General features: G+C 47.9%; 1 protein-coding gene and 1 pseudogene across 2 annotated transcripts in view; one reads left to right on the top strand and one right to left on the bottom strand.

Annotated features, from left to right (window-relative positions):
- Window positions 1-27,958, bottom strand: part of GABBR2 (gamma-aminobutyric acid type B receptor subunit 2) — a 416,683-nt gene that overhangs the window by 301,127 nt on the left and 87,598 nt on the right. The gene's annotated exons all lie outside the window — the stretch shown is intronic.
- LOC715220 (septin-7-like) lies at window positions 8,295-16,285 on the top strand (annotated as a pseudogene). Its single transcript, XR_013405132.1, has 4 exons — window positions 8,295-8,390; window positions 13,827-13,870; window positions 14,854-14,910; window positions 15,026-16,285. The product of XR_013405132.1 is annotated as a septin-7-like (transcript).

Here is a 27,958-nt window from a genome sequence, read left to right as displayed (position 1 = left end):
GAAGGAATAGATTCTAATCCTGAGAATCCATAAGGAAAGGCAAAGGGCCAGGGAAAGTGAGGATATGTCTTAGAACAGCAAGTCCAGTAACTCTCCAGGTTGGAGCACTAAAAGCGTGAATGGGAGATGTGAGGGGTGAGACTGGAAAGGGAGGCTGGGGCAGCCTCTGGTAGGCCCTGAGCCGGCCAGTGCCAGCTTAAGGAGGTTGCCCCTTATTCTTCAGTCCATAGCGAGTTTCCTTTTGTTTCACCATTTTATTTTAGTTATTTATTTTTTCTTTTTTGGAGACAGGGTCTCACTCTGTTGCCCAGGCTGGAGTGGAGTGGTACAATCACAACCCACTGCAGCTTTGACCTCCTGGGCTCAAGTGATCTTCCCACCTAGGGCTCCTAAAGCTCTGGGATTACAAGCGTGAGCCACCATGCCTGGCCATTCTAATTATTTTTAAGTGAACAATTCACTGGCATTAAGTGCACTCACCATGTTGTATAACCATCACCACTATCTATTTCCAGAATGTTTTCATCATCCTGAACAGAAAAGCTCTGCACCCATTAAACCCTGGAACTTCTTAAGAGTGCTTTGACCTGATCATGACATCAGCAGAGCTGAGGACAGGGAAGACGACCCTGGCAGCCACTTGAAGGGCGTTATTCAAGTGAGGAAGGGCAGGGCATGGGGAGGGGTGAGAGACCAGTACAGTGGTCCAGGGGCAACGGCAAGTGCAGGGGGAAGGGGTCAGATCAGGAACAAGAGGAAGAGTAACCTCTGGGAGACGGGGGAGTCCTAGCTTCCTTCCTTCAGGCGCTGTGTGAGTCTGGGCCACCAGGACCCTCTGAGGTAGAGAAGCCAGGAGGGGGTGCTGGGCCCAGAGGACACTGCTGAGTCCAGCACTGGGCACAAGGCTGGTGAGGCACTGGCCAGCTGCCCACGCTACCGACTTTCCCTTGGGAGCCATGTCCCCGAATCTGACAGTCCTTCCTGGCACACGGGCCAGAGCTATCCCGACAGCTCCCCTATGTGCTAACACCTGCTGGGCGCCTGCTCGGAGATGAAGGGTGGCTGCAGGGTGGGTCCTCACCCCATCTCCGTGGCCACGCTCATTCCTCAGGTGCCCGCCCTCCATCTGCAGCGACTCAGCTGGAGTGAATTATGTGCCTCGCTTGTCCTCCAGCTGGGGACATGGTGGTCACTCCCCCACCTGACAGATGAGGGCTGGGCTGCTGTCACACATCACTGTGACCGGGGACTCTACTCAAGGGCTCCAATTCTCCGAGCCTGGCGTAAGTCCTTCTGCCTCTCTGCATCACAAGCTGCCGCAGGCACCTGTTTCCAGAGGCCCTTCCCAGGGGCGATTTCCCCAACACCCCAGCATCTCAGATCTGACCCCACAAACACAGTGTTGCCCACATTTGGAGGTTGTAAGGGAGTTCTGGGGTCCAGGCTGCACAAGCAGCCTTGAGCATAGCTGTGTTCCCATCTCAACATCCTGCTCCCAGGTCCCAGCTCCTCCACATCTGAGGTCCTAATGCACCTTCCCAGTGTCTAGCCCCAGGACTCAATTCTGGGCCGCCTCCCACCCCATGGCTGAGAGCCTGCTAAGGAGTCCCCAAGCCCATCACCACACTGCGTGCGCAGGGGCTGGCACCTGGTGCTGCCTCTGGATTCACGGAAGAATGTGAGGCCTGTCCCTGCCTAGGAAAGGGGGCAAAGGGGTTTCAGCTTGGAACCTTGCTAGACGGACAGAGCAGTAGATACCACCAAGTGCTGGGAGGGGAGGGGAGGGGCTCTAGGAGAGGAATTCGCTGGAGGGGTGGGGCCCAGGGAAGGCTCCTGTGGCTCTTGAGGCAGCAGTTTGGGACCAGTGCATTTAGGAGCATAACCCCTGGGGAAGCCCCTTGGCAGGACCTCTCGACCAGGTGGCTGGCACAATTTGAAGAGCAGCAGCCTTTGGAAGGCCAGAGGGAGGTGCAGACCTGCACAGGGCAGCCCATCCCCAGAGGTGAAAGCCAAAGTCCACATCTGATAGGGGAGCAGCTCTCAGGCCTGGTCCTCCCTTTGTATAACAGGGAAGTAATGCTGGGAAGGCCTAACCATGGCACTCGAGGGAGCTGCATGGGGCAGAAGCCCGAGCCCTTTGCTAACCATGAATGCTGAATTTATTGTTTGATGTGCTAGGCGTTTACCGAGGATCAGGCCAAGATCTGCCAGGCACTTGGCAAACAGGAGGAAACAGGTCAGAGCTCCGTTCTCAGGGAGCTCACATGCCAGCGGGGATGAGAGAGGGCACAGTCACCACAGAGGAGGGTGTCTTAGTCTACTTGGGCTTCTATCACAAAAAACCACAAACTGGGCAGATGAGAAACAACAGAAATTCATTTCCAACCGTTCTGGAGGCCGGAAAGTTTGAGATCAAGGCGCCAGCAGATTTGGTGTCTAGTGAAGGCTGCTTTCCTGGTTTATGGACGGCGCCTTCTGGCTGTGTCCTTACATAGCGGGAGAGGAGAACAAGCTCCCTTGCACCTCTTTTATAAGGCGGGATCCATTCATGAGGGCTCTACCCTCGTGACCTAATCACCCCACTTCCCAAAGGCTCTGCCTCCTAATACCATCACTTTGGGGGCTAGTATTTCAACATATGACTCTGGGAGTGGGGAAGGAAACATTTAGACTGCAGCAGATGGGACAGCATACCATGAAAGGGGCAGCAGAGGGTGTGGAGTCCAGAGCCAGCCGCCAGATGCAGTGCCAGGAATCAGGGAAGCCTTCCTGCAGGGGCGGGGTGCTTGGTGCCTTTGCAGAGTCTTGATGCATAAGGAGAAGTCAGCCAAAGGGACAGGGTGAAGAAGGGTGGCCTACCGTGAGCAGGGTGCCCAGGTTCCAACCACGAGGCACTCCCTGCTCAGACACAGGGAAAAGTAAGGCTACATGAGGCCCCAAACTGTCCCCTCCTCAGAACTCTGCTCCATAAACACCTGTCACAGGCTCCTGGGCCCTTTCTCAGATCCAAAGACAAAGAAAACTACCTTCACAAAGCCTGCAGACAGGACAGAAGGCCTTTTTCGGGTTCATTCACTTTCATGCAGGAAAAAAGTATTATTTTTTTCTCTGAATAGCAACCTTGCTGTGAAATTGTTACTCAGTTTTCTTATTAAGTTTAACAAACCCTTCCTGAAACTTGAAAACTATTTGAACCCAGTTTTTCTTGCAATTAAAAAAAAAAAAAAAAAAACTAGCAGGAAAATAAATAAGGCAGACACAGAAGGACAAATACTGTATGATTCCACCTATATGAGATACCTAAGGTAGTCAACTTCATGGAGACAGGAAGAAGAACCGTGGTCGCCAGGGGCGAGGGAGAGGGGACTGGGGAGCTAGTGTTTAATGAGTATGAAGTTTCAGTTTGATATTCCCAGAAGTTCTGGGAATAGATAGTGGTGATGGTCGTACAACAACGTAAATGTACTTAATGCTGCTGAGCTGTATATTTAAAAAATGATTAAAATTGTCAATTTAGTCTATGCATATTTTGTCACAATTAAAAAAACAATCAGGGGGCTGGGCGCGGTGGCTCACGCCTGTAATCCTAGCACTTTGGGAGGCCGAGGCGGGCAGATCACAAGGTCAGGAAATCCAACCTGGGTAACATGGTGAAACCCCGTTTCTACTAAAAATACAAAAAAATCAGCCGGGCATGGTGGCAGGCACCTGTAGTCCCACATACTCGGGAGGCTGAGGCAGCAGAATGGCGTGAACCCGGGAGGCAGGGCTTGCAGTGAGCTGAGATCACACCACTGCACTCCAGCCTGGGCAACAGAGCGAGACTCTGTCTCAAAAAAAAAAAAAAAAAATCAGGAAGGTAATACTTTCCCCAGGACAAATCTCCAGGCCTCTCTAAAACACAGTTTTCTCATCTGTAAAATGGGGGGAGAAATCCATTCCCCCGATTCTTTTGTTGTTGTTTTTCTGCAATAGGGTCTCACTCTGTTGCCCAGGCTGGAGTGCAGTGGCGCCATCTTAGCTCACTACAGCCTTGACCACCCAGGGCTCCAGTGATCCTCCCACTTCAGCCTCTCGAGTAGCTGGGACTATAGGTGTGCACCACCACCCCCAGCTACTTTTTTGTAATTTTTAGTAGAGAGAGGGTTTCACCATGTTGCCCGGGTTGGTCTCAAACTCCTGAGTTCAAGCGATCTGCCCACCTCAGCCTCTCAAAGTGCTAGGATTACAGGCATGAGCCACCGTGGCCAGCCCATTCCTCCCTATTCTTTGAGCTTGGTAGGGAGAGAGAATCCATGCCTTTGTTCTCTGCCAGGTCAGGAAAGCATTTTCCAAATGATACTTTACAAAAAAAAACAAAAAACAAAAAAACCCAAAAAAACTAAAGAGAAATCTAAATGGAACTAAATAATGATATACAAAAGCACAAAATGGCCCCATATCTAGAGGGCCAATTCCTGGATGGACAGGAGGCTGGAGGTTGTATTGATAAGGAAATGAGTTGCGCGAGAGAAGGAGGTTGCCCAGAGTACACAGCAATGGAGCTGAGCCGGTCTCGGTCTCCTCCCCCAGCCCTAAGTCTTCTTTCCCCAGCCATAGGTCCCCAAACCCTTAAGAGGGTATGTGGCTTCGCCATGACACCTGTGTCCCATCCCCTTTGCCTGGCCAAGTCCATGCATCTTGCTTTCTTCTGGAAGTCTTTGCCAGATAAGATGTTCCTTCCATGGGCTGAGTCAGCACCCTCTGTTGGGGAAGGTCCATGGAGCCCCTGTCTCTCTCCTACATCTCTGTAGCTTAAGAGTCAAGGGTCCGGCTCTGGAGCCAGATGTCTGACTTCAAGTATCCCACTTACTAGCTGAAGGACCTTGGGCAGACTTTTAACTTCAGTTTCCTTCCCCATAAACAAGGATGATAATAGTGTTTACATTATGCAGTTACTGTGAAGGTCAGATGAATTCATTCATTCAAAGGGCTGGGAAGAGTGCCGGTGCCGGTGAACACTTGGGAGATGTTAGCTCTTCCGTGTACTGCCTCAGGGCCCCTGCACCTGCACGCACGGAGTGCTCCTACCTGTTTGCTGAATTTTCCCAATCGGGGAAATAAAGGCAGTCACAGCACAGCCTTGGGGGTGGGGGCTCTGGCTTATGGGTTCCCTTCTCAGGCTTCACATTTATACAGCTGTGAAGGACCAGGACCACGCCTGCCCTGTCTGGTCTCTCCTGAGGAAATGGTAGGGGGATATCCTCAAAGCCCCCCTCCCCATTTTATTCCTATAACAGCCTGGCCCAGCCCAGCCCTGCCATGGAAGGAGTGGGCGATGTGGTCACAACAGGACCATATGGGGACCTGCCCCTTGCTATTTCTCACTATTTTGGGCCAATCTGTTGACATGACAACCAGGCTTTTAGACCCTGCCCCCCAGGGCTCTGTTTCCATCCTTATGCTTGCGTTCTGCGTGACACAGCCTCCATTTACCAGCTGCCTCCGTGGTTGGAGGGGCAGAGTCACAGATTCTGCAAGACCCCCCCCCTTAACAGCTAGAGCAGGCAGCAGGTGAGACCTCCCACCGGCATCCCTACTCCCAATATGCATGGGAACTGGCAGCTCCCCTCCCCAAAGCCTGCAAGCCTTAGGCAAGCACAGAGGGAGGTCAGGCAATCACCTAGAAGCTTTGCATGAAACCCCAGGGCTGACTCACCTTCCCCAGCCAGGAGCTGATAAGGCCCATCCCCATGCTGCGCTCAGTCTCCAGATACCCATATTTTAGGAAATATTAGGTCAACAAGGGATCCCAGGGGTTGTCTGGGCCAAGCGCTGCATTGTGAACCCAAGTGGTGCAGCTTGTCTGAGATCTACAGGCCCCCACCCCTGTCAGCCCATGACTCAGGCCACCCCACCAAGATTCCATACATGGTGCTCGAAAATAGATGGCAAAGAGTGTGTGTGTTCTCCTGCATAACAGAGCACACAGAATTTTATTCTTATGCCGGGAACTTTGTGATCACAAACAACATGCCAGGGACAACATACACGGGCTGAGTGCCCCCTAGGGTGGCAATAACAGCAGGCAGAAATAATAATAATAGCACTCAGCTCCTGAAGCTTGCTATGCGGCAGGGAAAATCCTGCACACTTCACAAGCATCATCTCATGAAGCTGCATGTCCACAGCAACCCCCATTTTACAAAGGTGGAAAGAGAAGCTCAAAGAGTTTACATAACCAACTCCAGGACACACAGACAGCAGGAGGGAAGCTGGGCTTGGGGCCAGCCTGTCTGTGCACTCACCCACAACCTCATGAATCTTGGTGGTGGGGGGAGCTCAAGGATGAAGTGGCAGCAAGCATCACTGCCTTCCCAGAATCCCCACAGCCACCCGGGGTGAGGGCACAGGTAAAGAAACTTCCAGCAACACACTCAGAGCAATAAGAAAAAGTGCTGGGGAGGGGAAGAGTAGATGATTGGGAAGAGCAGGGAAGACAGAATTCACTTATAAGTAAGTTCTTTTTATTTATTTTCATGTTTTTGGAGACGGAGTCTCACTCTGGAGTGCAGTGGTGCAATCTCAGCTCACTGTAACCTCTGCCTCCCGTGTTCAAGCCAACTCTACTGCCTCAGCCTTCCAAGTAGCTGGGATTACAGGCGTGCATCACCACCTCCAGCTAACTTCCTGTATTTTTAATAGAAATGGGGTTTCACCATGTTGCCCAGGCTGGTCTTGAACTCCTGAGCTCAGGCAATCCACCTGCCTTGGCCTCCCAAAGTGCTAGGATTACAGGTGCGAGCCACTGCGCCCAGCCTACTTATAAGCAAGTTCTAAGAGCTGTACCCTGAGCCAGGCTCATTCAGAGACAACATCCATCTGAAAAGTTTCTTTCTTAGAAGAGGCCAGTGACTAGAACTGAGGAGGCCGGAGACGCATCTTGGAGGAGGAGGCTTTTGAAAAGGAAGGACAGGAGCGTCTTCATTTTCCACAGCTCAGGAACTGCATCACCTACTCTACAGGTAGAAAGTAAAAAATTCGTGTGCCGCACCCACTGCATCCTCCACACTCTCTAGAAACAGGGTCAACACAAAACTACACAGGGAGATCTACTGTTAATATCGTGCATAAAGAAGAAAACAAAGGAATTTCGCTAGGAGGCTGGCGGGTGCAGTCAGCTGAAATAAATAAATTAAAATGCGACATTGTTGTCTCTGTGTACATTTGTTTTAATTACTGTTTACTGAAAAACTAAAACTTCACATAGGGAAGAAGAAAAAAAAAGTCCCCAAACGTGCATAACCAGCGTCTGTACGACAGATCTAACTTGGGGCGGGTGGGGTGGGACTTTCGTCTTCAGCTGTCACAGCAGCACCCAGCCAGGGGCGCGCACACAGCAGATCAAGCATCTGGAATGGGCTTCCACATGGCTGGCAGACGCTTGGACCTAAAAGCTCATCCAGCGAGCATGAACCCGGCTACCTAGGAGGCGGCATCACACAGCAACCCAGCCTCCGAGCCCGCCCACAGACCACATGGGATGGGCAGAATTTTCCCTGTTCCATCACAGTACACCACGTGTCCTCTATATGGTTTTCACTCTGTCTTTTATTAACGAGCCTCTTGTAGACACAAATGGCTCCCCCGCCCCCTACCTCCTTATCGCCCTGGAGTGGACCTACCTGAAGGCAAGAACCATGCCTGTGCCACCTTTCTTGGGCCTGGCCCTGAGCTCAGGCTGACCGGGAGACAAGACGGCACCCCCAGCTGCTCCATCTGTGGGGAATGGCAGAGAAGGCCTCATTCCTGGGTGGGATCTTTGGTGGCCTTGAAGGTGAGGACTCCAACCTGGGGGTCTCAAACTCAGTTCCTCAGGAGGCCTCTTGAAGAAAGACTGATACGGCATGGCCCTGCTGGGCAGGGCTCTGAGTCTCCACCACCATTTAACCAGAAGGGTTCCCTTCTGGAGATTTTGTATGTGGACTTCCAGCAAATTTGTTGGAATGGAGGGTTCTGTAGCCAAGCAGACCAATGAACACCAGGAGACTAGAGCAGCCCCCTGAGGGCCTCGCCATAGCGTCTGGGCCTCACTCCATCACCTGGGGTCCTCTCAACCTAGGACCTGCAATGGGCACACTAGGCCTGTTTAGCAAATGGACAGAGAAAACAAAACAAAACCTCTCAAGAAACAAGTTTAATCTTAAAGCTTCAACACAGGGTGAGGGGCCAGTGTTTTCTCCTGACCCGACGGAGGTTGAATTACACATGACCTTCAATCCCAGGCTGAGGGGGCCACCTCTGTCCTACGGAGCATGTGGCCCCAGGCCCCTCAGACACAGCATGCAGTGGTGCTGACGGGCTCTGAGTGGGGCATACAGTTATACAGTGACCTGACCAAGGAGGCTCAGGTATAAACTCAGGACACAAAACAGACCTGGGGACCCCACCCAATGTGGCACCAAGAGGCTTTGCCCAAGTCGAGAAGAGGGGGACAGGACAGTGTCTGAATTAGAAGGTGAGGTAGGAATGCCAGGGAGAGATGGGGATGGGTACAAGGCAGTTTGAGGACTGACCAGCCCGGTCTGGCTGAGGCAGACGGTAGGAGAAATGGGCAGAGCCGGAGCGCCAAAGTATTAATAGAAACCTGCCTGGATGCAGAGGGTAGGAATGCGAAGAGTCAATTAAGAAAGGGACAGGCATGCGCTGGCTAATTGCTGAAGCTGGGGGATGGGCTCATGGAGGCAGCTTATCCTACTCTTTCTACTGAGGCATACATCTGAAATCACCCATCATAAAAAGCTCAAGAAAAAATAAGAGGAACAAGGAAGGGCCGTGCGGCCCCCCAAATCTCCCCTTTTCTCATTTCAGTGATTCCAGGCACATCCACAGGCCCAAATCACAGCTAAGACATCGGGGCTACAAAGATGGAACAGCTCCTCTTTCTCTGCTGGGCAGAGCACTTCTTCCCAGGGAGTATTTCTAGCTGACCTCCCCACTCCGATAGCATCAACCATCATCTATAGGCTGACGACCCCAAATCCTAACCTCCACCTCCCTGAAGCTCCAGACCACACATCTCCACCTGGGTGACCCACAGGTCCAAACCTGGACTTGCCATCTTCTCCTAAAATGTGATCAGTGTCCCAGAAAGCAGAATACAGACATGAATGGGTGAGAGAGGGGCTCTAGATTCTGACTCTGAGAAACCTGCTTTCTCTGCATAAGCCTTCTGGATAGGCATGGTGCCCAGCAAGTGCCCAGTCCAAAGAAGGGCTCAGCAAACATCAGCTGTCACCATGACAATTGTTATTTGCATTCATGTTAGTATCAACTTTCACCTCTGCAGGTTCCCCAAGGCAGAAAACTGGGAGCCGTCCAAGACTCCATTGTTGCATGGCCCCTCGCACCTAGCCAGTCTCAAGTCCTGTATGTTCTACTCGCTGAGTGTCCACAGAACCATGTCAGCCTCTGCACCGCACCGCCACATGCTTGTGTCTGGCCTCACTGTGGCAGGTGACTCTGCTTCCAGGCCTGCTATCTCTCCTCTGCTGGTCACCTCCCCTCCAGAGTGATCTCCCTAAAATGAAAAGCTTATCACATCCCTCCCTGATCAAAAGGCTTTCATGGCCCTCTGGTCCCCCAGTGAGCACCCTCTCACTGTGCTTTCCAAGGCTCAGCTCACATGTCACTTTCTGCCCCAAATCCTCCCTGATCCTAGTAAACAGGACTGACTGCTTCCACCCTGTGCCCCGCTGACCTCATACAAACTTCTACAACAATAACAGTGCTGCCCAGACTGTCATAAAATACACAATATCCAAACAAAACAAAATGTATGAGAATATCAATGTAGACTGTCAAATTTTATTTTCTCAAGTAAGGCCATTAAAAAACAAAACAAGGGCTGGGTGCAGTGGTTCACACCTGTAATCCCAACACTTTGGGAGGCCAAAGAGGAAGGATCATTTGAGGCCAGGAGTTTCGGACCAGCTTGGGCAACAGAGTGAGACCTCGTCTCCACAAAAAAAAATTGAAATTAGCCACGCATGGTGGTACACATCTGTAGTTCCAGCTACTTGGGAGGCTAAGGTGGGAGGATCACTTGAGCCTAGGAGTTAGAGCCTGCAGTAAGCTATGAAAATGCCACTGCACTCCAACCTGGAAGATGAAGCAAGACCCTGTCTCTTAAAAAAAAGAAAATAATAATGAAACAAATAAATCAATAAACAAATCCTAATGTCTGCTATCACCACAATTTCATTTTGGAAAGGACATGATAAGAAGGGAGGAGGAGGAGGGAAGGAAGAGCACCATCTCAAAGTGAGGGGTGTTCTTTAAAACAACAAAGTTAGCTCTACTAAAAACTCATCCTTATTTTCCTCAGGGAACCATGGTCTCTTGAAGCTCTGTTAAGGCCAGTATGGGCCAAGGGCTGGTCATTGTGAATGTTTCCTGGTTTCTTCCCATATCCCACTGGAGGCTGCGACTTTCAGGCGGGCACTGCCAGGCTAAGCCCGGAGATGCAAGTGTGGGGTAGTGGATGTCAAGCCCCAGCTGCCTGCGACTGTCAAAGTCAAGTACAGCGCAAACAGTGTGACCAAAGGGAAGACCCTTGGCTGAGTTGCTGAGTTGGTTTTAGAAAGATTTTACTTGAACAGCTCTCTATTTTTTATTATTTTTTTTGAGACAGAGTCTTGCTCTGTCACCCAGGCCAGAGTGCAGTGGTATGATGACAGCTCACTGCAGCCTCAACCTCCCAGGCTCAAGCAATCCTCCCTCCTTAGCCTCCTAAGTAGCTGGGACCACAGGCTTGCACCACCATGCTTGGTTAATTTTTTTTTTTAATGGTTGGTGGCCAGGTGCGGTGGCTCATGCTTGTAATCCCAGTACTTTGGGAGGCCGAGGCAGGTGGATCATGAGGTCAGGAGTTTGAGTCCAGCCTGGCCAACACGGTGAAACTACGCCTCTACTAAAAATACGAAAATTAGCTGGGCGTGGTGACAGGCACCCATAATCCCAGCTATTTGGGAGGCTGAGGCAGGAGAATCACTTGAATCTGGGAGGCAGAGGTTGCAGTGAGCCGAGATTGCACCACTGTATTCCAGCCTGGGCAACAGAGCGAGACTCCATCTCAAAAAAAAAAAAAAAAATTGGTAAAGGTCTCATTACGTTGCTTAGGCTGGTCTTGAACTCCTGAGCTCAAATGATCCTCCCTCCTTGACCTCCCAAAGTGCTGGGATTACAGGTGCGAGCCACTGCACCCGGCCTACAGCTCCTCTTTCTAACATCGCTCAGGAAACACCCCCTACAATAACGATGATCATAATAATCATAAAACAAACCTGCCCAAGCACTAGGGAACAATTTGAAATTGTTAATTGATTCGGTGGGGGAGGAAAAAACTGGAGGAAAGAGAGCGGAAATTCTCACGGAGATGCTCGGTTTCTTTTTTTAGCAAACTACCTCATACGTGCCACAGTCTTCCCTGAAACACCCAAGCGTTCACTGAATTCCACAACGTGGGGCCATAGTCTGTAGTGGAGAGTTCAGTACGCTACAGTCAGAAGCAGACATGGCCTGGGTTCAGCTGTGTGGCCTCAGGCAAATCACTTTGCTTCTCTGGGCCTTCCAATCCTATCTACAAAGCATAGTGATTCCTTATCAAGCTGTAGGGAGGGCCGGAGACACAGGAAAACACAGGCTCCGGAAACACGAGGACTTGGCCACCCCAAGGGACTGCTGCTAGTATTCTTGTTGCTGCTAAGAAGACTGAATGCTCAGCAAGTCTGGACTAAGAGAGAAATGGGTTTCATGTCAATAAATACGCCCACTCTCTCTGCCCTGTCTCCTACAGAGCACCTCATTTCATTTGCCAAGGCATTCCCTGTTTCAGAAAGATAAACAAGATCCCTGAAGGCTGGAAATCATTCTTCCAGCAACTTCCTCATTGCCCGCTGCAACTAAGATCTGGGTGGATATTCTCAGGCAAAGGATTTGGTCTGGAACTTTTCCACTGTGTTTCCTCAATGGCCAAGGTTCATTCATGCTAGAGAGAGGAGGAATTTAATATCGCTAATTACTTTTTAGGGAGCAGTTTCATCCTGGAAATTTTGAAACTGATTTCTTATCCGGTTTCCCCTTGGTTGATATTATTCTCTCAAGATCCTTACTGAGCCTTCCAACAACACTTTTTTATTCTCCTTCATGTTCCAGCTCTACATTTGCTTTTTTTGTCCCCCTTCAAGGGCAAGGATCGCCTCTCTGATTTTTGCCTCCCACCCTGGGCCTGGCCCATGAGTGAGCCTCCACCGGTGCACTAGAAACAAAGACACGAAGATGTGATTTTCCCTAAGCATGCTTTCTGCAACTGCAGCTCAGAAATCTCAAATGGTTCAAGATAAGAAACTGGCCCAAAGCTGATTAATTTTGCAAAACAGACCTTCCAGGGTAGCACACAAGATCTTCAGAAAGAATATTCTGGTTTTTGCTTCCCACTGAGAGCTTCAGGGACCATAATTAGAGCAGCATGGAGCAACAGACTCCGCTCTGGTTCACTAAACCCCAAGAACCTTCCTCCCAACACGGACAAAAATAACGTCTCGTTGCATCTGAAAATATCACCTAGAATTCAGATGTGTGCTCTCTCATTGTGTTCTGTGCATTTTTAAGCAGTTCTGTTTGGCTGGGTTTTGACAGCTGGAAGCTGAGGCTTGGAGACCCGCCTGGGCGCAGGGTGGTGCTTTTCAAAGATGTAGACCACTGCATCAGAACTACCCGGGGGCTTGTTAAAATGCCACTTCCCAAGCGCTATTCCAGACCTACCAAATCAGATTCTCTAGAGCTGCTCCATTTTTAATACACATGCCTGATGATCCGGGTACACACTAAAGTTTGAGATGCCAGCTCATTTTCCTGCCAAGGAGCTTTGCTTATTCCCCCACCCAACCTCCTACACACATCCATTTCATCGGCTTTATTGAGCAACAGTTTCTGCAGGACAGGACATCCATGCAGCTCTATGGAGTCACAGACTGCAGGTTCACCAAAGTTCTCAGTGTCTTGGTCTCTGCTCCAACATCACCCTCACCCTTCCTAAAATAGCCACCCTTTGGGCTCCTAATGTTTGCTTTTGTTCCAGAAGATTGTGTTGTCATGCTTTTCCCTTCTACCCACAACATGGAGAAGGCTGGGCAGAGTAGGGCCTCAGAAATTGCTTACTGATTGACCAACACCTGCATGAATTGGAACACTCACTGGAAAATTGGTCCTTACATATGCATTTGTTTTTAATGCTGGCTGGATGCTCATACTAACAGCGACAACAATGGTAATCATAATAATCATAATGCTGGTGATAAAGATCTTTATGTAAGGCCCTTTCCAGGTTACAAAGACATGTCACACATTTTCCCCTTGACAGTCATCTGTAATACTCAAAACAAACGTTATCACATCCACTTTACAAATGGCAAACTGAGGCTCGGAGACATTAAGTGGCTTTCCTGAGGACTCACAACTAGTTGCTTGCGGGGCTGTTACTCCAATGTAGACCTCTCAGCTCCCAGGGGTCAATCATTCTTTCCCTGATCCAGTAAATAATGACTGAGCCCCCACGATATGCCATTCACCACACCAGAGCTAAGGACTAAGAGCCAAGGCTGACGAGGTCCCTGTCTTCCTGGTCTCCCAGCCAGATCATCCCTAATGACATGGAAGCTGTCATCAGCCAGGAGACAAGATATGTAAATGGCAAGGCAACAAGGCATAACAGAACAAGGCAGGGCGTGCCCATGAGACGAAACCAGGGCAGCAGTGCCCCTCTCCTTCTGTTGAGGCCTCCACAGGGATGTGCAGTGCAACAACGGAGCAGCCAGGCCACCATCCCCAGGTCAGGTTTCCAACTGCACCTGCCCTGCCAGTCTCAGGTGCTGTGAGCCGCAGAACTTGGAGGCAACAAGGGGAGCACCGCTGTCAGCATGAACAGGGGGATTTTTCAGAAAGGGTAGAGCAAGGTGGCCTTGGTACAAGCTGCCATTCCCCAGGATGGTGCTGCAGATCTGCAGTGGGCCACTCGCCACCCTGAGGCTAAGCTTACATCTGCATCTTGGGCTATGGACTCTCACCTGCCTTATGGAGCTACTGTGATGCCCACATGAACGTGATGGGGAAACCCACAAGCCCAGCCTGAGGTCAGCAATCACCATGATTCCTCAGGGCCCACTTCCTTTTCTTAATGGATCTTCTAAGGGTCTAGAGACTGTTGCTGCCATTTGGGGCTATGGCAAGGAGTGCCTCTAGGACGCCCTGCTACCTTCACATCTTTCTTTAACTGAGTCTTCAAACCGTGTGACACAAGCAGACTAGCCATGAGACCCCAGCACATCACTTAACCTCGTAGCATCCTATTTCTTCACCTGTAATTCGGGATAATGGAACTGTTCTCCTCGAGTTCATGTGAGGATTTAAAGAGTAAATACATACAAACTGCTTGGAATAATGCCTGGCACATCAGAAGCACTATGGTGTCTACTATCTTTTTTTTTTTGAGATGGCGTCTCACTCTCTTGTCCAGGCTGGAGTGCAATGGCACAATCTTGGCTCACCGCAACCTCTGCCTCCCAGGTTCAAGCGATTCTCCTGCCTCAGTCTCCCGAGTAGCTGGGATTACAGGCATGTGCCAACACGCCTGGCTAATTTTGTATTTTTAGTAGAGACAGGGTTTCTCCATGTTGGTCAGGTTGGTCTCGAACTCCCGACCTCAGGTGATCCGCCCAGTTCGGCCCCACAAAGTGCTGGGATTACAGGCATGAGCCACCGTGCCCGGCCTATTATCTTTTTCTTATTATCACTTTCCTTTTTAAAAAAAAAAAGTCCAAACAGTGCGAGATCCGCTGCTGCTGAGGAGAGAAGCATCAACAGCAGCACCATGAGAGGTCCGATTGATCCACATGAATTCCTCGGGGTTCAGACTTAAGGCTCATCTTCTTCCTGCTCGCCTGCAGCTCCACTGGCAACCAAACCGCCACTAGCCTCATGTCGCTTCGGTATCTCAACAGAAGAACCTTGAAGGCTATGTGGGATTTGCCAATCTCCCAAATCAAGTATACAGAAAATCAGTTAAGACATCTGGTTTTGAATTCACGCTATGGTAGTGGGTGGAACAATCCAAAGTTTTAATCAAAGAAAGTGGTGTTCAGTTGCTGCTCACAATAGTTGATACCCCAGGATTTGGAGATGCAGTGATAACAGTAATTGCTGGCAGCCTTACAATCAGCTACATTAATAGTAAATTTGAGGACTACCTAAATGCAGAATCTCGAGTGAATAGACGTCAGATGCCTGATAACAGGGTGCAGTGTTGTTTACACTTCATTGCTCCTTCAGGACATGGACTTAAACCATTGAATATTGAGTTTATGAAGCATTTGCACGAAAGAGTATCATCTCACTTATTGCCAAAGCAGACACACTCACACCAGAGGAATGCTAACAGTTTAAAAACAGATAAGGAAAGAAATCCAAGAACATAAAATTAAAATACATGAATTTCTAGAAACAGATAATAAAGAAGAAAATAAACTTGTTAAAAAGATAAAGGACCATTTACCTGTTGCTGTGGTAGGTAGTAATACTATCACTGAAGTTAATGGCAAAACAATCAGAGGAAGGCAGTATCCTTGGGGTATTGCTAAAGTTGAAAATGGTGAACATTGTGATTTTACAATTCTAAGAAATATGTTGATAAGAACACACATGCAGGACTTGAAAGATGTTACTAATAATGTCCACTATGAGAACTACAGAAGCAAAAAACTAGCAGCTGTGACTTATAATGGAATTGATAACAACAAGAAAAAAGGGCAGCTGACTAAGAGCCCTCCGGCACAAATGGAAGAAGAAAGAAGGGAGCATGTAGCTAAAATGAAGAAGATGGAGCTGGAGATGGAGCAGATGTTTGAGATGAAGGTCAAAGAAAAAGTTCAAAATTGAAGAACTCTGAAGTTGAGCTCCAGCGGCACCATGAGCAAATGAAAAATAATTTGGAAGCACAGCATAAAGAATTAGAGGAAAAACGTCATCAGACGACGAGAAAGTAAACCGGCAAGCTCAACAACGTATTTTAGAACAACAGAACTCTTCGAGAACCTTGGAAAAGAACAAGAAGAAAGGAGGATCTTTTAAACTCTCTATTGACCACCAGTTACGTATTAGCTGCCAATATGCCAGCTTGGACATCAGTGTTTGTTGGATCCGTTTGACCAATTTGCGCATTTTGTCTAGAATGATGGATTTAACAGCATGACAAACATTATTTTTGTTGTTGTTGTTCTTGATGGAGATTAAGATGCCTTCAATTGTCTATAGGGTGTTGTGTGCTTAGTAACAGCTCTACCTTTCTTTTTCTTTTTCTTTTTTTATTAAACAGATTATCTTCAGTTGAATGCAAGAGAACATTTTACTGTTGTACAATCATGTTCTGACGGTTTGATTGTTTACAGGATATTCCAAAATAAAAGGACTCTGGAAGGTTTTCATTGAGGACAAAAGGCCATAATATGATGCAAACTATGCTTCTCTATGATAATTATAATACAAAGGTTCCATTCAGTGCAGCATATACAATGTAATTTAGTATAACACAGTTGACCCATGTTTTGACACTTCCATTGTTTAAAAATACACGTGGAAAAAAAAACCCTACATGCTTATAGTGCACCCAGAGCTTTTTTATAACACCCTCTTTTTGTTTGTTTGTTTTGGATTCTTTAAATATATATTATTCTCATTTAGTGCCCTCTTTAGCCGGAATCTCATTACTACTTCATTTTTGTAAAAACATTTAATTTAGATAGTGTCCATATATCGGCCCTGCTAAAATAGAATATAGCATCTTTCATATGGTAGGAGCCAACAAGGAAACTTTAACTCCTTTTTACACTTTATGGTAAGTAGCAGGGGGAACATGCATGTATAGATCATTTCCAGGCAAAATTGTGAAGCTAATGACCAACCTGTTTCTACCTATATGCAGTCTCTTAATTTACTAGAAATGGGAATCACAGCCTCTTGAAGAGAAAAAAGTCACCATTCTGCATTTAGCTGTATTCATATATTGCATTTCTGTATTTTTTGTTGGTATTGTAAAAAATTCACATAATAAATGATGTTGTGATGTTAAAAAAAAAAGTACAAACAACATGCATCAGTGAAGAATCTCTGCAATTGACACAGAATCATTTCTTATAAAACCATTGCTCCATCACTTACAGACTGGCATCTCAGACAGCCTGAATTCTGCCCCCACTCCCATCCAGCTCCTCCGTCACCCACCTCAGGTGCCCTACATCACAGTCATCTTGCAGCTGGCATTTCCCAAGCAGAATTTATCTTTTCCCACTTCTGTGCCTTTGCTCCTCACCTCCCCCCAGTTTCTTGCACCTCAAATGCCCTTTCCCTTCCACCTATGAAATCCAAAGCATGCCCATATTTCAAGTGAATGTCGGGGAGGAGTGGGAATGGTCTCCTGACATTTCATTGGGTGATTTTTCCACATAACAGAGCACCTAACCCCTCCCAGCTATAACCCATCTGGGAGGGCTGAGCCCTGAGCCCTAAGCAATGAGTGGCAAGACTGGTTGAAGGGCAGGGCTCCAAGGTGGGTTTTTGGCAGTGAGCAGGGCATGGTTCAGGGGAGATGGTGCTAAGGGCCTCCAGCTTTTGGCCCCCTCAGAAGGGTGGGGCTGCTGGGAGTGGCCTGGGGCAGAGCTGGGCTCCAGGGTCCCTGGGTGCCAGTGACACAGCCCTTACATCCTCAAAGTCATTGTGATGCCCCGTCTGCTACCCTAATCAGTCTGTGCAGACACTGAGGGCTCCAAACCCAGGCTCAGGGCCAGGACGCTGGGCAGTGGTGCCAGTGGTTCTGAAGAGGGCTTGCCGTAGCAGCACTGGGAGGCTGTTTCCGCAAGCCAAAAGGGCAGAGGGGCCATGGCCAAGGTCAGAAACCCAGACACGGAGGCTGCACTTGGCAATGAAGGGGACATAGAAGCATGTGGATGTCAGGGGCTGTGGCTCACCATGCCCCAAACCAAACTCCTGTCCTCCCTGTGCCCCGCTCCCAGATGCCTCATTTCAGTGAACAGCACCCATCCTCCATCCACCCGGCCTAGGAAGGCAGTGCAGCCTGCCAAGGGCTCCAGAGCCTGCTGCCTGGAACCAACTCCCACTTGGTGGCTTGACAGCGGGCCCATTTAACCTCTCTGAGCCTCAGTTTCCTGCCTATAAAGAGAGGATGACAATAGTGCCTATCTCATGGGGTTTAAAATGAGTCAACCCGTCTGGAGCAGTCAGGACACAGAGCCTGGCCCACAGCCTGCACTACGTGAGGGCTCACTTCTATAGTCAGGTCCTTAGCACCGTCCTGGCTGACAGGCAGCCTGCAAAAATATGCATCCGTGCCCTAACTCCTGGAACTGTGAATGCTGCCTTATATGGTAAAACAGGGAATATTACCTTACATGGCAAAAACGTGATTTAGTGAAGGCTTTTGAGAGGAGGAGCTTATCCTGTAATATCCAGGTAGGCTATAAATCTCATGAGTGAGGCAGAAATAGACTTAGACTAGACAGGCAGGAGACAGGAGACAATGTGACCAGGGAGGCAGAGATTGGAACCACACAGACCCGAGTCAGGGAACGCCAACAGTGACCAAAAGCAGGGAGAGGCACAGAAGGACTGGTTTTCCCCCAGGGGCTCCAGAGAGAGCCGGCCCGGCCAAGGCTTGATTTCAGACTTCTGGCCTCCAGGACTGTGACAGAAAAAAACGTGTGCTCTTTTCAGCCACCCTGTTTGTGGCAATTTGTTCTGGCAGCCACAGGAAGCAAAGACAAGGTGCCTCCTTAATCCCAGTTACTCTGGAAACTGAGGCAGGAGAATTGCTTGAGCCCAGGAGGCAAAGGTTGCAGTGAGCAGAGATTGCACCATTGCACTCTAGCCTGGGTGAAAGAATGAGATTCTGTCTCAAAAACAAACAAACAACAACATAAACAAGGTGCCTCCTTGACATCACTCTCCCCACCTTCCACTGCTTTCTCAAGTCTCCCTCTGTCCAGGGAGGTCATTCCTCCCTGCTGCCTACAGAACCACCATCCTGTCCTCTCCCAACTGGGCTACTTCCACCCAACAATGGGCTCCTCAGCCCCCAACACCAGCATGAGATAAAGACTGGGATAAAGATCAATGCCGCTACCCTGCCTCCCGCCCTGTAAGGCCCTGCGTGGCATGGCCACCGCCACTTCCACTGCCTACCTTGTCCCTAGGTCACCCTGGTGTCTTAGGCTTCAGTCACAGTCCCTTGTAGTTGCCATGTCTCCTTCAGCCATGGAGCCACCACACTTACTGTCACCCCATCCCATTCCTGCCCTATGTATTTCCTACTTGAGCTTCTCCAACAACGAAAACTGCTATGGATTCCTTCATCACATCCCAAGTGCACCCGAGGAATGAATGAATGAATGAATGAAGAATGAATGAATGAATGAATGAATGAAATTGGAAGATTCATATATCCCAGGCATAGCTAATTGGACAAGGTATGTAAACCTAAGCCATAGGCTAGCTGCTGACCTGTAACCTTGCAGGCCCCGGAAAAATGAGCTGGCAAGGCAGAGATTTTTCTCTCTTGAGAATCTGGATTTGGAAATGTTAAGAAAATGAGAAAGTGCTCTTCAGAGCACACACCACTTTCTTAGAAAAGCCTCCCCAATTCTGGGTAGGTTCCCCAGTCACGCACACTCCCACCACCATGTACCTTTCCCTCGTGGCTGTGGTCACACTACATCTGTCTGCCTCACTAGACCCCATGTTCCATGGCAGCCTTGTTCAGCACTGCTTCCCTGGTGCACCCAAGGAGTGAATGAATGAATGGCAATTGACCCAGGAGCCATGTGAGTTCATCTCACAACATAGCTGGAGGCTACACCAGGAGAATGATTCATTCCAGAATCCAGGAGGTAGAGAAGAGGCCTGCTCAGTTCCTGGCTGGTCTATCCAAACCCATCTTCGAGGCTCTATCTGGGCCCTGCCCAGGAAGAGAGAAGGGGCCACCTGCAGAGTGTCCCCAGAGTCAGCCAGTCTGGAGAGTGGACAGCCAATTATATCCCATGAGTTTTGGCTTCAGAGCCTGTAGCTGTTCAGCCAGTAGAAGGGCCCCCTCAGGCCCAGCGTGGCCTGCACAGCTCTGATGGGCTCTCAGCGGCAGAAAGCACAGATGCGGTGTGTTTGGTTCCAGAGGAAAGGACCAGAACTAGGATACGGGGGCTGGGGCAGAAAACTACAGGGAGGCAGGCACCAGATGGAGAATAATGACATTTTTTTCAAAGCCAGGCCTATGCTTGGATGCAACAGAAAGGTGGCCGGTCAGCCAGTCCTGGAGCTGTCCAGGTGTTAGATGCCCCCCTGTGTGACAGACTTAGGAGGGATTCAAGCACTAGAGGGCCCCCTCTAACCCAGAGAGTCTGCACTTTTGTTCTCACTATCACAGTTATATACATTCTAATGTGCTGTCACAGCCTCATCTGTTTCCTGGAGAATGTGACAAGCACTGTTTTATGAAGAAAGTAAACAAAAGAATCCCAGCCAAGGTGGTATCGCAAATTAAATTCACATTTTGAGGTCTCCTCCTCCTTGCTGTAACAAACACACAGCAATGATAGCTGAAATACAAAAATAGAAAATTTGAAGACATAGCATTACTCAAAAATAAAATTCTCAAGGGGGGAAAGAAAAAACCACAACATGGTGAGTGGAGATGAGGCTGCAGGCTTGATGGGCTCTGAGTGCAATACAGAGAGAAGTGCCTGGCATTGACAATTCTCTGGGGTAACAGAGACTCATAGCACCCCCAAGTAAAGGCGGGGGCCAGAGCCACAATCAATGCAAAAGAGAACTAGAGTCAAGCTCACTATATGAAGCAAAGGGTTGGAGCACAGCCAGTAGAGAAGGGCTTCCTCTGCCCTAGAGGAAAGCTGGGACGAAGTTCTACCAACTGCTACCTGCTGCCTTGGCCCACAGGAAGCTGCACGCTCTGGATGGCAGGACAAGGTGGAAAACAGTGACAGATGGAATGCAAATATGGCCAGTTACTCACCCCTTCCTATACCCATGGCCTTTGGAATGACTTCGAATCTCCCACCATCAAAAGTCGAGTTTGCACCCACGACCAGTTTATGCCTATAATTCCAACACCTTGGGAGGCCAAGGTGGGGGGATCGCTTGAAGCCATGAGTTTGATACCAGCCTGGGCAACATGATGAGACCCAATCTCTATAAACATTTTAAAAAATTAGCCAGGCATGGTGGTACACACCTGTAGTCCCAGCTCATCAGGAGGCTGAGGCACAAGAATTGCTTGAGCCCAGTAGATTGAGGTTACAGTGAGCCATGATTGTACCACTGCACTCCAGCCTCGGTGACGGAGAAAGACCCTGTCTCAGGGGGTAAAAAAAAAAGCTGGAGGTGGGTAGAGTCTACTTTCCCACCTTTTGAATCTGGGCTGGCCTTGTGACTTGATGTGGCCAAAAGAATATGATAAAAGTGAGAGGAAGCCTGTTCCAGGCATAGGCCTCAAGAGTTACCGGAAAAAGACAGTTTCTAAGGAGTCAATAACTGGATGGACAGCAGACATCTCTTCAGCAACAAGAGGCCCAAAACACAAACTCTGAAGGGAAATAACTGCATGCCTAGAATTCTGGACTCTGCTAAAGCAGTATTCAAAAGTGAGAGGAAAGGACCTTTTAAGACATCCAAATATTGAGTGTTGACCATCCTTGGCACTCACCATATGCACTGAGTCTAACTTGAGAATGAACTCAGCCAGAAGAAAAGGGAACCCAGAAGAAGGAATGGGGCACAAAAAACAGTGGCAAGCAAAAGCATTAGGAAAATGTGTCGGCGCAGTTAATGAGCTACTAACGATAACACGAAAATAATAACAACTAAAATTTTTGGAACCAAAATTCTAGGAAACAATGATAGAACAGGTATTAGTGGGTTGTGAGGCATGATTACAATTCTCATCAGATTCAGTAGAGGAGAATGATATTGAATAGCATTAGATTTGAGTAGAAAAAAAGAAATTAATTTAGGATATATGCTAAAGTGTTAAGGATATAACCATATCAGCAGAGGAAAAAGGGGGAGTGGCAGAAGGAACACTCAAAATAAGAGGGTAGAAATATATCATTAATCACAATTAATATAAACCAATTAAAACCACCTACTAAAGGACAAACTAGGCCGGGCGCAGTGGCTCACGCCTCTAATCCCAGCACTTTGGGAGGCCAAGGCAGGTGGATCACCTGAGGTCAGAAGTTTGAGACCAGCCTGGGCAACATGGTGAAACCCCACCTCTACTAATAATACAAAAATTATACAGGCATAGTGGCGCAAGCCTGTAATCCCAGCTACTCAGGAGGCTGAGGCAGGAGAATTGCTTGACCCTGGGAGGCAGTGATTGCAGTGAGCTGAGAGCGCGTCAATGCACCCCAGCCTGGGCAACAAGAGTGAAACGGTGTCTAAAAAAAAAAAAAAATTTAAATAAATAAATAAAAGACAAACTAAAATGAGTAAAACAAAATGGGCTATAGAATGTTATATATATAGTATGATGTTTACATAAAGCTTAAAAATACTATAGATTGTTTATAGACATGCACATCTGCAGTAAGACATAACAATAGAGATGGGAGAAATAGAACTAACTTCTAGATAGCTGTTGTTTCTGTGGAGGGAAGAAGCGGGGAGTGGGAATGGAGAAGGATAAAAAGGTGCTTTGGCAGGGGAGGGAGGGAGGGCGGGGGGAGGGAGGGAGGGCGGGGGGAGGGAGGGAGGGAGGGAGACAGACATATGTGAAGATCAACCCTATAGAACTTGACCTCAAATGTAGACTGTAAACTCAATTCATCCAGGAGCTGGCTCTTTTTAACACAGGTCTCAGTGATGCTATTGCCCAGAAACAGACTTTCAGGGTATATTAACCTTCCCTCTGCCTGTTGTTCTCTCAACCTGGAACAGCTTCTCTGTCCTGCAACCTTTTCAATCAAAATTCTTCACCTCCCTCTGTTCAGCTGACACACCACTCTGACGGATCCTTCCATAAGAAGAAATGCCCCTGCCCAGGGACAACCTCGGGTCAGCCCTGGGCTGGCTGGCCACCTCTGCCTCTCTCACTTTATAGGCTCCTGAGGCAGGGATGCCACCCAACTCACCCCTGAATCACCAGCCCCCAGCAGGATGCGGGACACACCAGAGCACACGGTCAATGCAGATGGTCTGGATGGCCCAGCTGTAGACCCCAGAGGCACAGAGTCCTCCTGGTGTGAAATTTACTGAGGAAATGAGGAAGGACCACAAGCCTGTCTCGGCACAGTAACAGGTGGCATTCACAGCGGACTGGTGAAAAGGTATCAGCTGTTCCACGGAAGTGAAGTTCTACATAATAAAGCATATCTCATTAAGTGCTCCAACTTAAGCCGTGTTTGATAGACTAATTTTTAAAATGCGATTTATACATGGCTGCAGGTTTTAGACATGACCTTACTGTTCAAAATTCTTTCTCCTCCCCATCCCCAGTACGTTTTGAAATTGCTAAGGTAACATGTACTTGTAGAAGAGTCCAACAATACAGTCATGGATGAAGCGAGAGGCGCCAAGTTGCTCCCCACTTCCCTTGCCTCCAATCTCACCCTCCAGGAATAATCAGTGTCAACTCCCTGCTCTCGAAAAACACATGGTGCTGTACATAGCCCAGATCCTTTCTTCCAGGCCACTCAGTGTGTGCCCGGAACTGTGCTGGACTCCTTGATACATATTTAATTTCACCCTCTAAACAGCTCTGTGTTGGAGGGAGGGGCATTGCCCCAGAACAAAAGCCACGGTCCGGAATGTGACTCCAGAGCCTGGCTTCCTGCCTCTCAATCCCGGTTCTTTCATCTATGAACTAGGTGAGCTTGTGCAAGTTTGCACCTGCTTGTGCCTCAGCTGCTTAGTGCTAATAACTAGTGGTTCCTTCATGGTAAATTGTGAGAATTAAATTCATACATGTAAAGAACTAAGAACAGTGTCTGACACATAGAAAGCTGATAAATTACTATTTCCATCTTACAGATAAGGAAACTGAGATTCAGAGAGGTTAAGTGACTTACCAAATCCAACCAATGGTTATGAATTTCAAGCCATGGACCTGCCAGGAACATATGTGGCCCCCTGGGGAAGATACAGGGTATGGGGTGTTACACTGCCCTCCATCCTAATTTCCCAACATGCTTTTCAAATCCTCAGGGTCTTTGACATTTCTTCCCTTTCTCACCCTCCGGGTCAGGCAGTACGCTGCCATTTCTTGCCACTGGCTATCAACCCTACATCAGCTGTCTCCATCAACCTTACACTCGTTCCTAATTGGCTGACTTGCTGTAGTCTGGAAACCAAAGATAATACAACTGGTAAGAGAAGTGCATAACACAAGTTCAGCTAGGAACTGAGAGAAGACGGAAGCAGAGCTCCCAGACAAACCAAATGAGCCTTAAGAAAAGCTGGCCAGATGCGGTGCCTCACGCCTGTAATCCCAACACTTTGGGAGGCCAAGGTAGGCAGATCATTTGAGGTCAGGAGTTCAATACCAGACTGGCCAACACGGTGAAACCCCTTCTTTACTAAAAATACAAAAATTAGCGGGGCATGGTGATGCATGCCTGTAATCCCTGCTACTCGGGAGGCTGAGGCAGGAGAATCGCTTGAACCCAGGAGGCAGAGGTGGCAGTAAGCCAAGATTGTGCCACTGCACTCCAGTCTGAGCTACGGAGACTCCGCTCCATCTAAAAAAAAAAAAAAAAAAAAAAAAAAAAAAAAGAAAGAAAGAAAAGTCTTCTACTTCGGCAGTTTAGAGACCTGCACAGTCAGCTGGGTTCTGGATAGATGAAGTGACTGGATCTGTGTTCTCTGGATAAGTGAGGTATTGATGTATGAATATATTTGCCACATTTTAAAATTAAAGTTTCTGATTTAGGCATTTGCTAATTTCTCTGCCCTCAAAATGCAGAACCATGAATCACAATCCCTTTGACGGTGTGTTTCACTTTAAATATCTACATTCCAGGCTTCCCCAGGTAACCGCACGTCAGTTCTAACCACTCTCCTCCATTCACATTCTGAAGGTGTAAATGAGACCTAGAATTTTCCTAGGTGCCTGCTGCATTGCACTTAAATAACTTCCCAATCCACCATGATAAATTCTCTTTATGATGGACGATCACAAGTTTCTGTCAGATGTGTGTGTGTGTGAATGAATGCTAAACTATGCCACAAACCAAACATGCACTGGGTGCCGGCTCTGGGTTGGGTGCTCAAGGGTACCAAGGAAAGCCAGACCCAGTTGCTCCCCGAAGGTGAGGGTCTGGAGATGTGGGGAAATGGGGCCCAGAGAAAGGAAAGGCAGCTTGAGAAATTAAGGGAGGGAATCCTAAAAGGAGTTGAGGATGTCTAGACAAGGAGACGCAAATGCAGCCTGGGAGAGCAGGGACACTGAATGACTGGGAGCCCCAAGGACCTCTAAGGTTTCTGATTTTATTTTCATAGTCACATTGTTGTACTTGTTGGAATCATAATGAAAGCATATGCATTAGAGATATTGCTGTGGACCACACAAAAATACCAAGATTCAGCAGAAGGAATGACAAGGGAGATGGGACCTCCGGCACAGTCAGAGAACTTGGATCCCTAAAGGGATTTCCTTGGCCTTGATTCTCTGATTAGATCCTCTCGAGTCACGATCCTGAGAATCCTAACCTCTCCTCTAGTGAATGCAGGAGACCCAGGTCATTTGTTCACACACACACAAAAAAAGCTTCAGGAAACCCAACACTGAAGTCACAGCAGGGACAGGCTCACTGTGGAGTCAGAACAAGGTCACAGGCAGTGATGGAAGAATCATGGCCAGAGTGGACGTACAGCCAGACAGATCTGCACCCAGTGACGGCCCCACTACCTGCAGTCTGTGTGACCTGGAGCAAGTCCCCTTACCAGTCCGAGCCTCCGTTTCCTCACCTATTGAAATGAGATGACATCTATCCAATTGGGTTATCTGTGAGGACTGAAAAATTGATACAGAAAAAGCTTAGCCCAGTGCCTGGTCTATAGAAAGTGCTAAAAAGAGTAGCTGTGGTTCTTATTCTTGCCATCATTAAGAAACGTGATTTTACCCATGTCAGAGGCCTGTGTCCTCATGGCCGTCAGGCTCAGGGCTAACCAATCCTGCAGCTCCAGTTCTCTGGTCTCAGACTTCATGAAGGGCATCCACCTTTATTCCACAAGATCCCTCTAAACAGCTTAATCACAGGCGCCCTCGGAAGGGGAACGACACTTGGCATAATTACTAGTCTTGTGCCCTTTCTGTAATCTCGACTTTGTGGGGATTGTTCAATCACAATAGTTGGGGGTTTGTGCGCGGTATTTAATTAGGCAGATGAAAGCACGTTAGGATGAAACAATAGTATCTCTAATTTAATGACATGTTCTGCATCTTACCCTGCAACAATGACAAAAGATGCCTCCATGCAAAGGAAAAAAATTGCTCCATCTTTCTCTTTCTCTCTGTCTCTCTGTCTGACTCTTTCTGTCTCTTTCTCTGAATATTTCTATTTCTCTCTCTCTCTGTCCCTCTGTCACTGGGTGTGCTTCTCCCTGTCTCTCTTTCTCTGTTTCTGTCTGCCTCTCTATCTCTGTGAGTGCTTCTCTCTGTGTGTCTCTCTCTGTCTCTTGCTCCTCTCTCTCCAGTTGACATCTGCTTAACATGGTTCCCACCTCTCCAGCAGCCCTGGTGAACCAGCCTTTGCGAAGTGCTCCTGACTCCTTGATGTGATCATGACAGAAAGACTCCAGAAGAGACAGGCCCAGGGGAGAAAGTGAGGCACAGTGTGACTGTCTGGGGCTTCTGGTCCCAATTCTGTAACCTCAGGCATGTCACTCCCCTTCTTGCCAATGATCTCTTCTATAAACTGACAGCTTTAGTTTAAGCCTGGCCTGATTTTTCTTTTAAAAAATATTTATAAAAGAGAAAACATTCAATAAGAACATATGTTGGTGGGGAAAAGTGAAGTTAAGTGTTCTAAGATCTTTATACTGCCTGTAATGAGCATAAATATATTAAGTTTAACATTTTAGAAATTATGTATGTTTCAACTTTGAGGGTAAATATTAAAAGAATAGAAACACTATAACTCCCTAGCAGAAGGAAAACAGAAATAATAAAAATAGACAAACCCAAAAGAAGGTAATAGAAGAAACCTGTAAGAAGGAAGGCAAATATAAGCACAAAATAAAATTTTAACCCCCTCCGCCCCAGAAAAAATGTATTAGGCCTTGTGCCCTTGGAACCAAGATTTGAGGGAGATTTATAAAATTAAACATAGTTTAAGAAGGGATAATTAAACATAATAAAAACAAGATCATTAAGCACAACCCAGAAAAAGAGATTTGCAGGTAACAGGATGATCTCAGAGGTCTTGTCTAGCTCTAAAATTCTATTATTTTAATTCTGGGCTGTAAAATGCCAACATTTACCCAAGTCAATAAACATCAAGAGACTGATATTTCATCGGAATCCAAGTCTGATTTTTCAATATTGATTTTTGTGAAGTCAATTTTGGTTTCAAGTGCCTTTTTAAATTGGTGCTCCTGTGGTGTCAAATGTCAACATTTATTTTTCCAGAACTCTCCTTCCTGTGGGGACTCTGGTCAGCGAATGAAGCTTTTGATACTTGGAGTTCCTTGCTTTTCTTGCTTCTGATTGAGGGCCCTGATTAATAGTGTATGATGTTTTTCACTGAGCCTTTAGGGTTTCCATTGGGATATAAAAAGTAATTTCTGTGTGCACCTCCATCATGAAAAAGCCAGGCGAGGAAGGGTTGCAGTGTGGGTGAGAAAG

This window comes from Macaca mulatta, chromosome 15 (assembly GCF_049350105.2).
Source record: "Macaca mulatta isolate MMU2019108-1 chromosome 15, T2T-MMU8v2.0, whole genome shotgun sequence".
NCBI lineage: Eukaryota > Metazoa > Chordata > Mammalia > Primates > Cercopithecidae > Macaca > Macaca mulatta.
This window is presented reverse-complemented; position numbering and strand designations above follow the sequence as displayed.